Source organism: Idiotropiscis lumnitzeri, chromosome 1, assembly GCF_059441095.1.
Source record: "Idiotropiscis lumnitzeri isolate Australia: NSW breed Sydney's pygmy pipehorse chromosome 1, RoL_Ilum_1.0, whole genome shotgun sequence".
Classification (NCBI taxonomy): domain Eukaryota; kingdom Metazoa; phylum Chordata; class Actinopteri; order Syngnathiformes; family Syngnathidae; genus Idiotropiscis; species Idiotropiscis lumnitzeri.
The window spans coordinates 30,997,532-31,009,021 of NC_142391.1; positions in this window are offsets into that span (position 1 = coordinate 30,997,532).

The window sequence follows — 11,490 nt, forward strand, 5'->3', positions numbered from 1 at the left end:
TGACCAGCAACAACGTAGGTGTATGGTAATCCCTGGTTAATTGGGACCAGAACCCTGACCAAAAAGTGAAAAACTGCCAAGTAGAGGGTGACATTGTATTATTATTATTTTCTATTTTTATTTTTTAAATTTTGGGAGATTTGCGCCTCTATTACACAGCAAAATTTCCAACCTCCGAAATACTCTCTATACAACTAATTTAACTTTAAAAATGCAAAATGAAGAAGAAATACCCAGATGAAGGCTATGAGGGGAATGTGATCTTCAAGTCAATGTACCGTCGTAATCATCCGGAAAAATTTTCATTTTTATCCTAAAATTGTTTTACCTTAACTGATTGTGTTGCAATTTATCCAAAGGTTCTTGTTGGTGTTATTGTGCAAAGCGAAAATTAAACCAACAACGCGTCTGCCAATATGACAGCATTTTTTTTTTTTTAAGGATATTTGGGAAAAATCCGTAAAACACAGAAGCCGCGGGAAGTAAAGCACAAAGTGGCGAGGGATTAATCGTTTTTAATTATTTAATTTTAATTACGGTACCCATTTTGGAATAGAGTCCAGCTCACCCAACATATGCAGCACGGCAGAAAATGGGTGGATGGAGTTATTCAATGATTGAATAAAAATTCTATTATTGAGGTTGTAGTTTGTAATGGTTTAGAGCTGCACTGTATCGCGTTGAGAGACTCTTTGATGTAGCTATCTGAACACTTTTGACACATCGTGATAAGAGAAAAAAAAAACACTGCTGATTTATTATCGATCAAAAACAGAATCTGTATCATGCATATGTTACATCATCTAACCCGAAAACAAAATTGCCTTCTGAGCTCTAACTTGTTTGTGACTTTGATAAAAGCCGAGACATTTACAACCAGTCAGAAAATGTTTCACTTGTGTCTCAGGGCGATGGAAATCTTTGATTCCTTCTTTTTGTTCTTCCGTCTTCCTCCAGCTACATTCACTGGGTGGTGGTTGTGACGTCAGCACGCCCTAAAGTCTTCATGGGGTCAATTTATTTCAAACTAGTGACCTGCATCTGAAATGATGGCAGCTTCAGAGAGTGGTCGTGCATGAACTTTCGGTCTTATTTTCATTTTCCAGGCCAACGAAAATGCCATTCAGATCACTACCATTTGGGTCTCAGTGAGGTGAGGGATTATCAGTATTATATTAAACAGATGAATTCCTGTAATCTTGTAGGTTGTATGATGTAGGACTGCAGTAATCCCACCCACTGCGGGATTATTCATGTAGAGTAGGGAGGTGGTCGCATGGCGCTGACGCAGGAGCCCCCCGTTCACCCCGACCTCAGGGAATTACATAAAGAGATCCCACATGCAGGGAATCCAGGCTTAATTTGCTTTGTACTTCCCTCCAGCCTAAAAGAAAAGGTAAAAAAAAAATGTTTCAGGCCATGATTATTATTTGGAAGCGATCAATGAAATATATTATTATTAGAAAATGAATTGTTTTAATAATCTGAATTGTCACATCAGGTAGGGTTACATTTGAAAGGGGAAATAACAATGGAAAAAAACATGCAGCAACTTCACCAAGGGAACAAGAATTAATCAAACCAAATAAAATAAGGTAATAACTATTAGGGTCTGATTGATGATTCTACTTGTTGTAAAATTCAACAAATTCTGAAGGAAAAAGTCATTTAAAACTGCTAAATCCGTCAGATAATAGTTGTAAATAATGAGACCCCCAAAATGTTATTTCTCATTAATTATCTAATCATTTGATTATCACAATTTTATTCTGCCGTATAAATGGGAATTGGCATCTATCAGATAAATAAAAAACTAAATCTATGAATAAATAAATAATACTCCAATTCCTTCATCGCTTTTAATAGACAGAGGCAAAGATTGTAATTACAGTAATACCCCGGTTATCGCGGTTAATGGAGACCGAGACCACCCGCGAAAACTGAAAATCCGCGAAGTAGCGGCGCGCCTTCAAAAATGCTTAAAAAAAACCTATACAGGTATACAGTATACCCCCCTGTATACAGTACACCATATAGAATACGGGTAGAGAGAGAGTGAAATTCATGTTATAACAAAAAAAACCAAATTATTATTAAAACTTATTATTTTTTGAGTCCCCAGCCATTATTTTTGTATTTATTCAATTACTTCTTTTTGTATTTATTTAATTACTTTGACTTTTACCTGCTGGTACGCCGTCCGCTGTGTCCTGTGACATGAAAGGTGGCATTCTTCATTTATTTATTTATTCATTCATAACTGACAGCCTCGCGCTCCGCTCGTGACCGGGCGGAAGGTGCTCTTCTTCGTCCACTCTCCTCTTCGCCCACGCTCTTCTTTGGCGCACGCCGGCCGTCTAACCGCTCCAGCGCCCCGTCGTGCCGCTCGGCGAAACTACAATGCCCCCGCGGAGCGGAGTGAATGGAGAGCCCCGATCGTGCCCGGGCAAAAAGGTTTTTAATTTTTGAATATTTTTTTTAGACCCGCGAAGCACTGAACCCGCGAAAGGTGAACCGCGAAGTAGCGGGGTTTCACTGGATTACATTGTGGCTGGTCTCCTCAACAATGTCATGTGACATTTTATCCTGCTAAGGGAAGTGGTTATGTCTTGTCGATTTTTCTTTTATTACTCGTTTGTCTTGGTCCAGAAAGGATTTTTGTTGTCATGCAGGGAGAGAGGGGTGTTGAAAGACAGTATATTATTAAGTGGAGTATAAATCAGGCAGTTCCCACTGCATTTTTTTTTCTCGTAAAGTGAGAGTTTAATGTGAATACATGTCTCATATTTTTTTCAGTGCTGTTTGTGGAGTAATTTGATGAGCATATGGCGAGCTTGCTTCTTGTTCATTACACGGTGTTCCAGTTTCTGTGCAGTGGAAGAGTGCCATGAGGCTCCAGTTTTTTATTCAAAGATCTGAGTGGCAAGACAAAAGAAAAAAAATGCTTTGGGGTTATCAATGAATGAATTTCTAAAATTCTGACAGAGTAGTGAGTAGTGAGTAATTTTCATCTTTGGGAACGGCAGCTCTTTTGACTGCACTGAATCAAAAGTAGCGGTTAAAGAGTCGTTCAATTTTCCGTTCACTGAATTGTCGAGTGCTTCGTAAATCAGTTCATGAATCAGCCTTCGGTTTCATGTTCTTCGGGTTCTCCAGCTTCCCCCCAAATTCCCAAAATGTTTCTGTTTGGTTCATAGAAGACTCTAAATCACAGGTGTCAAGATCCGACCCGCCGCTTTTTTGAATGGATAAAAACGTATTTTAAATCCACCTCCTTGCTGCTGCATGTAGCCGTTAGAGCATCTAGACTTCAAAATAATACCAAGAAATTGCGGAAGCTTGGCTAATTTTGATCTGATCTGGTCTCAAATTCTATTCCTGGATGTTTCTCTTGTGCTTGACAGACATTCAACACAGCCAATTGCGCCTCGATTTGTGTGCAGCAACAGCACAAGTTTCTTTTTACGTCACAATTTGCTATCATTCCGTTTCATGTTTCAGACTCAGTGTTGACCATGGATTCGTCATTGTAAAAACTGAACATTTACCATTGTCGCGGCTCACCCTGGTCCGTTTTCTGAGACGATTGGAAATGGAAAAATCACTCTTAACACACCCCAACACTTCAAAGTTAATTACTAAAGTTAATCTTTCAGAGCTATCCAGCAATCAGGCCTTTGCAGACTTTACTCAAATCTGTCCCGATTGTCAGTTTGTGCTTACATTTTAAATTGCTGCACCTGCCTGATAATTAAAAATGTATCTGTTCATTGTGTCAAATTTTCACAATGAGTTATGGGGGTCTGTAGTCATCTACATTGCTGCTGCAAGACAAACTGAAATAAAAAAAAAAAACACATCAGTCAGTAAGAAGGAGTAGACTGAAATTTCCACCATTTTTTTCCTCACAGAAAATATACGGAGAAAAAACGTGACAGTGGAGTCAGCCCAATACATGTCCCTGCTTCTACACCTCTTTACTTCACAGACTTTGTCATTTGTCTGAGTTTTTTTTATTTTTTGCGGGGTGGGGAGTCCAAGCCTAAATGGCTTTGGGAGAAGCATTGAAAGCGGGAGGAGCACCAGACCTTCTGACACGGAGAAATGAGGGTCGTCTGCTTGTTTCAGATATGCTCTTGTTTTTTTCTCATTTATTTCTATAACCGTAAAAGATGGAGCTGGACTGTCTTTATTTGCTATTGCGACACACACACATGCACACACTCGTAACTGTGATAAAGGGAAGGCACGGTGCTCTCAAGGACAACAAACAGAATACGGCTAAACAATGTTTAATGCAGCCAGCCAAATGGCGCCAAACATTCCAAAGCACAACTGAGAAGCAGTGATGCTGTTTATGTGTTACTCCAAAATCGGCACGCTTTTCAGTAACGACTAATCAAACGCATTACATCAATTACATTAATCAAACTACAGTTACTCTTCAAAGTCACAAAACATTACTTTGTAGTATATGTTTACTTCAATTTGAAGGCGACGCCAGGATTTCAAATACTGCATTTTTACGACCATCAGGCGCATTTAAAAGTCCTAAACTTTCTCTAAAGTGGACCGGGCGCCTATTAATGTGGGTGCTCCGAGTTTTTAGATCTGTAAACGTTATTGTGACTTTTTTGATGACAGCATGCGGACGTGAAAGAGTATGCTAAAGCCACGCCCCCAACCGGCAACCGACTGCGGCAGTGTTGTTTTCGTCAACGATGACGATGATGAAAATATTTGGTTAACGTCCCCCTTTTTAAAAAAAAAAATTTTATGACGATAACGAGATGATGACCAAACGTAGCTCTTTGATAACGAAAACACGACGTGACGTTCATGAATTTTCGGTGACGAGACATTGTTCTGATAACCGCAAGCTGTTCCAAGTAAAGAAGACATGTCTGTGTGCGTTATCTTCAGCTTCCTCAACTTCTTCCCACATTCCAAACACGTGCATGTATAGGTTCAGTGCACACTCTAAATTGTGCACAGGTGTTAATTTGAGTATAAGTGGCTGTGTGTGATCGGTGAGCGGTCAAGGTCTTCCCCCGCTATTCTCCCAAAGTCAGATGGGAGAGACTTTAGCTCAGTGACCCTGAACACTATTTTCTTGTATACAATGGAAAAAGCGTTGTATATCTGTATTCATTACAATGTGCTCCGTCAGACATATTGGACTAAAAGGAGTGTTCTTTCTCAAAGACAGGCTAAAGTGGTGCTTCCCAAACAAGATGAAGTGAAAAAACAAGTCACTTAAGTCTTTCATCAGCTGGGTCAACTTGCATTTATGTGCTATTCGGTCTGTGGATGGGAGACAAAGACACGTTGGTGAGGAAACATGGTTTGGCTTATTGCATCATCTCCATCGCTCATCATCATGCACTGTGCATTGCCAAGCGTTAGATTTACTGCCTTAAAATGAAATCAGCTGCCTTGCGCTGCCTGCTCTCGCGGTGCAATTTCATGTCGTGTAAACAGGTTCACTTAACTCACTCAGCTTTTAGCTTCAGGGCCATGCGTATGATTGGTATTTTTTTTTTTTTTAATGTTTCATTTGCTTCCCTACTTTTTTTGTTTGAGATAAAATCCACTAATCAATGCTTTGAGTGTTTATAAGCCGGCTGTCATTGCTGAACGCATAACATCCTGTTTTTTTATGTGCGTGCATGTCCTCTGAATAGCCTTTGCTTTCCGTCATTTTGTTGTGGCTGCCAAAAGGCGCTGATGCTGGCACGGCAACACAAAGAGATCTCAATCGCAGAAGGTAGCAGCCGAGGTTTTTTTTCTTTCTGATACAGTATTTTATATGGAATACAGAGCAATTATTACGTTTGCCTAATCATTGCAGTTTTGTTTTCAAATAAGACATCAGGCCTTTAAGACATAATATACGAGACTGCGTAAAAGGGCCATAGGAACTACATAGCAACCAATACATTTATACATGTCAAGGAACAACCAGTCACAACACAGCTATGACACTGAGTAATAGATGATCAGTAGTACTTTAGTACTTCATGTTATTTGGCATTTACCTGCAGCTATCAGCTTTTAGGAGGTGATTATAAAAAAAAGTGTGGGGGTGATGTTCAATCGATTCCTCAGTGGTGTCATGACCCGTGTCGGTCATGTCAGGGTTTTTTGTTATTATCACGCACCAGGCCATGTGTTGTTTGTTTTTGTCAGCTAAGTGGGGGGCGTCTCCTTCAGCGCTCGTTCCCGCCCTGTCGTCCGGCTGAGGAGACGCACCCACCAACCACACACCGGTTCCCCATTAGCCTCACACCTGACTCCCATCTGCTCCTATAATCACCGGACTATTTAAGTGCGGTTCGTCGTCGGTGCATTGCACAATTTCCCCGATCTCACCGCCCATTGTTGCATTGCCCTATTGGCACGCCACTGTTGCTCTCGCCCGTGCTCATTGCTCGTCACAGTTCCTGTTCCTGTTCCTGTTCCTGTTCCATAGCCCCGTTTAGTTCTGTCCCGTCGTGTTTTGTTCGTCCTCGTCATTTCGTTCTTTTTTTTCCAAGTCCCTTGTTTGCCTTTGTTTGTTAATTAAACTCCCCTCAAGTTACCTTGCCTTGGCTTCCCTGCATCTTTGGGTCCTCCTCCACCTCGCCTTCCAGCGAACCCTGACAAGTGGGTGTCCTTTTTGTCGTTGCTTTCCCTTCCCTATCATAGATCATCATGTAAAACATCACTAGGGTCATGTTTTTCTTCGTTTTTTTTTATTTTGCATTTTCTGGAGCGAGAGAGAGAGAAAGAGGATGTTATGTATATGTATAGCAATATGCTCCAAGGTTCCATATAATATAACAGCTGCAAACATTAACACTTAAACACTGAGCTTGGTGTACCGTCATGCACCCTTATTGTTAAATATTGAAGATACGCAGAGATGACGCGCCCTCTGGGTCTAATTCTCTACATCCTCTTCGTTTCTTTATTTGTGGGATTGTTTATCATGTACATTATCAGTGGGAGTGCATTCAAAGACGTCTATGGCGGGATGACAAATATTTACACACAGGATCATTTTAAAATGATCACTACTTACTTATGGAAGCGAGTGTACCTTCAAGAGGCCGGCAGTCTGCCTCCTATTTTGTGCACAGCAAAAAAAAAATATATATTTTTTTTTTGATTAGCCTTCTTGTGCAGGTTAATGTAAGCGTTGGAGGCATCTGTGTGGTACTTGGCTTATACTTGTCATCAAAGTAAGAACTCCTCATTATGAAGGACAATGAGAGTCCAATCTCAAAGCTCAGTTAAAGACCTAGTGTGAAGTAAGTTCAGAAAATGGCAAATTAAATCTTTTTGGGTCACAAGTAAAGTAATTACACGTAATACAAAGAATAAAGCATCCAAAAATTATTTGGTGATTTGACAAAATAATAATTTTCCCAAAGTTAGATTCTGCCGAGCCACAAACCCGGAAGCATGACGTCATTCCAAGACAACTACGGCAGAGCTTAACATAGAAAATGTATTCCGCAAGTCAGAAGTTGACTCACAAAGCGAAATATCAAACTTATCTGAGGGGATCCAGGTATTTGAAGAGGTGGAGGAAGAGGAACTTGTTGCTCATCATCAACTGTATACTTTTTATCCTCCTCATCTGAAAATGGATATAAGCTACACATTTTGAAATACTTTTATTTTTCTATTAAGATTCTTATTTAAATTTTGGTCTTCAGAAAAACAACGTGATGTAGTGGGGTGGTGGCCCGGCGCCCTCTCTTGCTCTCGTGCTGTTTTATCTAACACTGCATCCATTGCAGCCGGATCATCAGAATCAAAATCAGAATCAGAATGCCAAAGTGCTCACCGGCATAACCAGCATGCTGATTTTGTTTTCTTTTCATGCTGGTCTAGATGGCGTCAGCGTCTACCAGCGGGCCAACAGTCAAAGTGACAACACAACAAAAGCACTTTTTCTAGGCCCTCTTGAATCAATCGAGGGTTCAGTGTCTTGTGTTGGGTGTCATTTAGCAGGTGTTAATGCGTCTTTTGAAGGTTGTTTAGCATGAAAAAGATTGTTGGACCTTATCCAAACGTGAATGTCGTTTGTCATGCTTCTACATATGCGACATCCTTTATATCTGCCCAAGTGACTAATTCTATGTGTCTGTGTGTGTGAGTAGGACATCTTATCTTATCTTATGTTGCCCACTCATTACTGACTGCCGCTAGTGGGCTTCAGTGGTGATCCCCGTGGCAAAGACTGTCACAGAGCGTTTGCAGCGGCACATCTTCAATGCCTGAGAATGGCCTGACACTTCATCATGTGAACGCAGAGTCTCTAAAGGAGGCCAATTAGACGCCATGGGGCTTATCCTATGATCCTTCGGCCACGACGTTTAGCAGGGGGATGATATAGGACATGCAACTGTGTGTGCATGTGCGTGGAGGAGAAATTAGAGGTGAGTAGTCATGCAGAGTAATTTGTGCAAACAGAAATGTGTGCGTTGTATATGATCACAGAAGATAAAATTCAGGTCAAACATTATAATTAACAATAGACACGCTGCTGTGCACTATTCATGGCTGTGGCATGATGTGAGGAAATGTGGCGTGTAAACATGTGATCCCGCCAGCTAGGATGGCTCAGAGCTTAAACCCAGCCATCACGTCTCTCGAAAGTTTGTTTGTAACTTGAATGAGCACAATAATAATCAACATTTAACCTTCCGACATTGGAGCATGATTTCCATTAAGTGTGTGGATTCTAATTAAATAATGTGAACAATATATTTATAAATGCTCTCATAAAATTGAATTCATTCATTACGTGAGCCGCTTCTCCCCACGACGGTCAGGGGGATGCTGGAGCCTACCCCAACAGTCTTCGGGCAGTAAGAGGGGTACACCCTGACTTTGTTGCCAGCCAATCGCAAGGTACACAAAGACAAACAAACATTCTCCTTCAATCACTTCTCCTGAGCAGCCATTCAGTTCTGTTCACCTTACTTTGAGAATAGACTTTAAAACAGCTCTGATTATGTCGAACTATCTCCGTTGCCTAACGCAAAAGTACAGCGCCGACATATTGGTCCCATAAGCTCCACTCCTGAACCTGAGAGAGGCCTCTCCTCCAATAATTGCCAAGTTCTGAATGAAAACGGAATTTATACCAAATGTCCTCATCAGGATTTCTGGTGAAATATAGCTGAGCATGCACATTGTCACCCTTTGGAGCAGGGGTGGGCAAACTACAGCCCGGGGGCCACATGCGGCCCTTTAGGCGTTTTAATCCGGCCTGCCGAACTTGAAAAAAATTAAATGAATAAACCTTGTTAATGTTTTATTTTCTAAATACGGTTGTTTTTCAAAGACATATATATTGTTGTAATGCTTTTGTTCACTTTCATTTAGAATTATTATTTTTTTTTTTTCTCCAATGAGGTGAGGTTGCCAAAACACTCCATCCATGTCCTCTTGGTCCGGCCCCTCTGTCAAATTTTAGAACCCATTGTGGCCCGCCAATCCAAATTTTGCCCTCCCCTGCTTTAGAGTCTTAACTTAACATGGACCTGGAGAAACTCTACACAGCGACAACAAAACCAAAACCAGACTGTGAGACAGACGTATACCGACGTGCCGCCCTCTAGCTTTTGTAAAATAAAGATAGTTTTTGTCAATGCACAATTTGTTCTTTGCAAAGAACAAATTCAGGTCAGAAAATTGTTTTTGCATTTGAAAGGTCACGAGAGTGTTGGAAAAAAGTGCATAAAATTATGGGTGATTAATGCCTTATTTTTTTATCCGAAGCCTTTTAGTGAAAGCAACCTTCCACCCTTCTCTTAATTTTCCATTTTTCACTCCTAACTTTTTTTTCTGTCCGTCCTTCATCTCGTCCACTTAAAAAAAAAAAAAATCAGAGAGGAGCAAGGCCCACTGGCCGTGAGTCTGCCCTGAACCTCTGGCCTTTCTATACTTGTTGACTCTTTCCGAGGCTGTCGGGTGAACATTCACCTTAAATGTTAAGAAGTCCTTTGCATCTTGTCCACAGAGAGCCAGAAGCTATTCAGTAAGAATTGAGAATATCTTCTTTTAATAATGTTACCATAACAAGTTGAGAGCTAAGGGAGCTGGGTACTCTTACGGTCTTAAATGGAAAATATTTTTTTGCTGAGATGCCCTTTTGCGAGTTTGAGTGCCTTGATAATATATTGGGATACCGAAGTGACTCGTGACTGTGCATCGCTGGCGACAAGTGGAAGAGTAAATGTAGGTTGTGGTTGAACACCAGACATCATGCATCGGTTCTGTTACCAGCATGTCACATACCAGGGCAAGGGTGGGCAACCCACATCACCATGCAGCTCTGAGTGTGCGATTCTTGTAGACTCAAGAAAAGCAGGTCTAAGTCGGTGCGGAGGTGATGCAACACGATTTAGGTGTATTTGATCGAGACGCAGGCATACCGATTGAGCGCATGCATGTGGTGGGCATCATTGGATTTCATTAAAAAAAGACACCAACATGAGAATGAAAAAATCATTGTAGATAAAAAGTCACTCAATGAATAGTAATCATTCTCATCTTAAAAAATACTTGAATTGCGTCTCCATCACTATTGCGGGACGGGGATGCTAACTCAAGGTCACACGATCAGTGGTCCGAGGTGGTCTGCAATTGCTCCGCGTCATATGTATGGCTAAGTACATTATCCGCATGGAGTAAGCTTGCAGTTTAATTGACAATTTACAGCTGATCAGGTTGGCTGTGTTTTCGGCCACAAAGCCACAAAATGTCTGCGAAACATGTGACGTGGAGAGTATCGCTCACTTAAGTCTGCAGCTTTTTAAGCTTGATAATCAATTAAAAAGGAGGACTATAGTCTATATTACATATTAAAAAATGCGGAAATTAAAAAATTATAGAATTTGAAAAAAAAAAAAAACGCCTTCTCGTTTTGGAACAACTTTTGCATGGTGAATGGGAACCCACATCATTTCAGTAAATGAAAAGGGAAAAACACACTTAAAATTTTCCAATCCGCTTTTTTTCTACAGGAATAGGAGCGAACATCACAAAAGTCTGTAATGGATACAGCACTGATCTACATTGGGTATTACCATAATGCATCCCATCTTTCCATTAATTATCTACTCTCAGGAGAACCGTAATGTTTGCAGAGTCAATGCATGGACAATAATCTTTGTGCCATTATGATGAGATTTACTCCTAATGTGCTAAACCCTAAATATCTACTCCGAAGCGCCAACTGCACAGATTGATATGGATACACATAATTATGTGCATAATACGGTGGTTATGACGGCCTTTTCATGCAGTCTGCCCAAATGCAAGCAGACAGACTCACATGTGCAGTCCATGGTCACTTCTCCTCTTATCAAAATGTCTGAAGATGGTAATGGTCATTTTTGAGTGATACTGACAGTTCATTCCTTCACAATATTCTCATCACCGTGGATGACGTTTGAAGGGTTAAGTAATTGTATCATACCTCTTATTCAT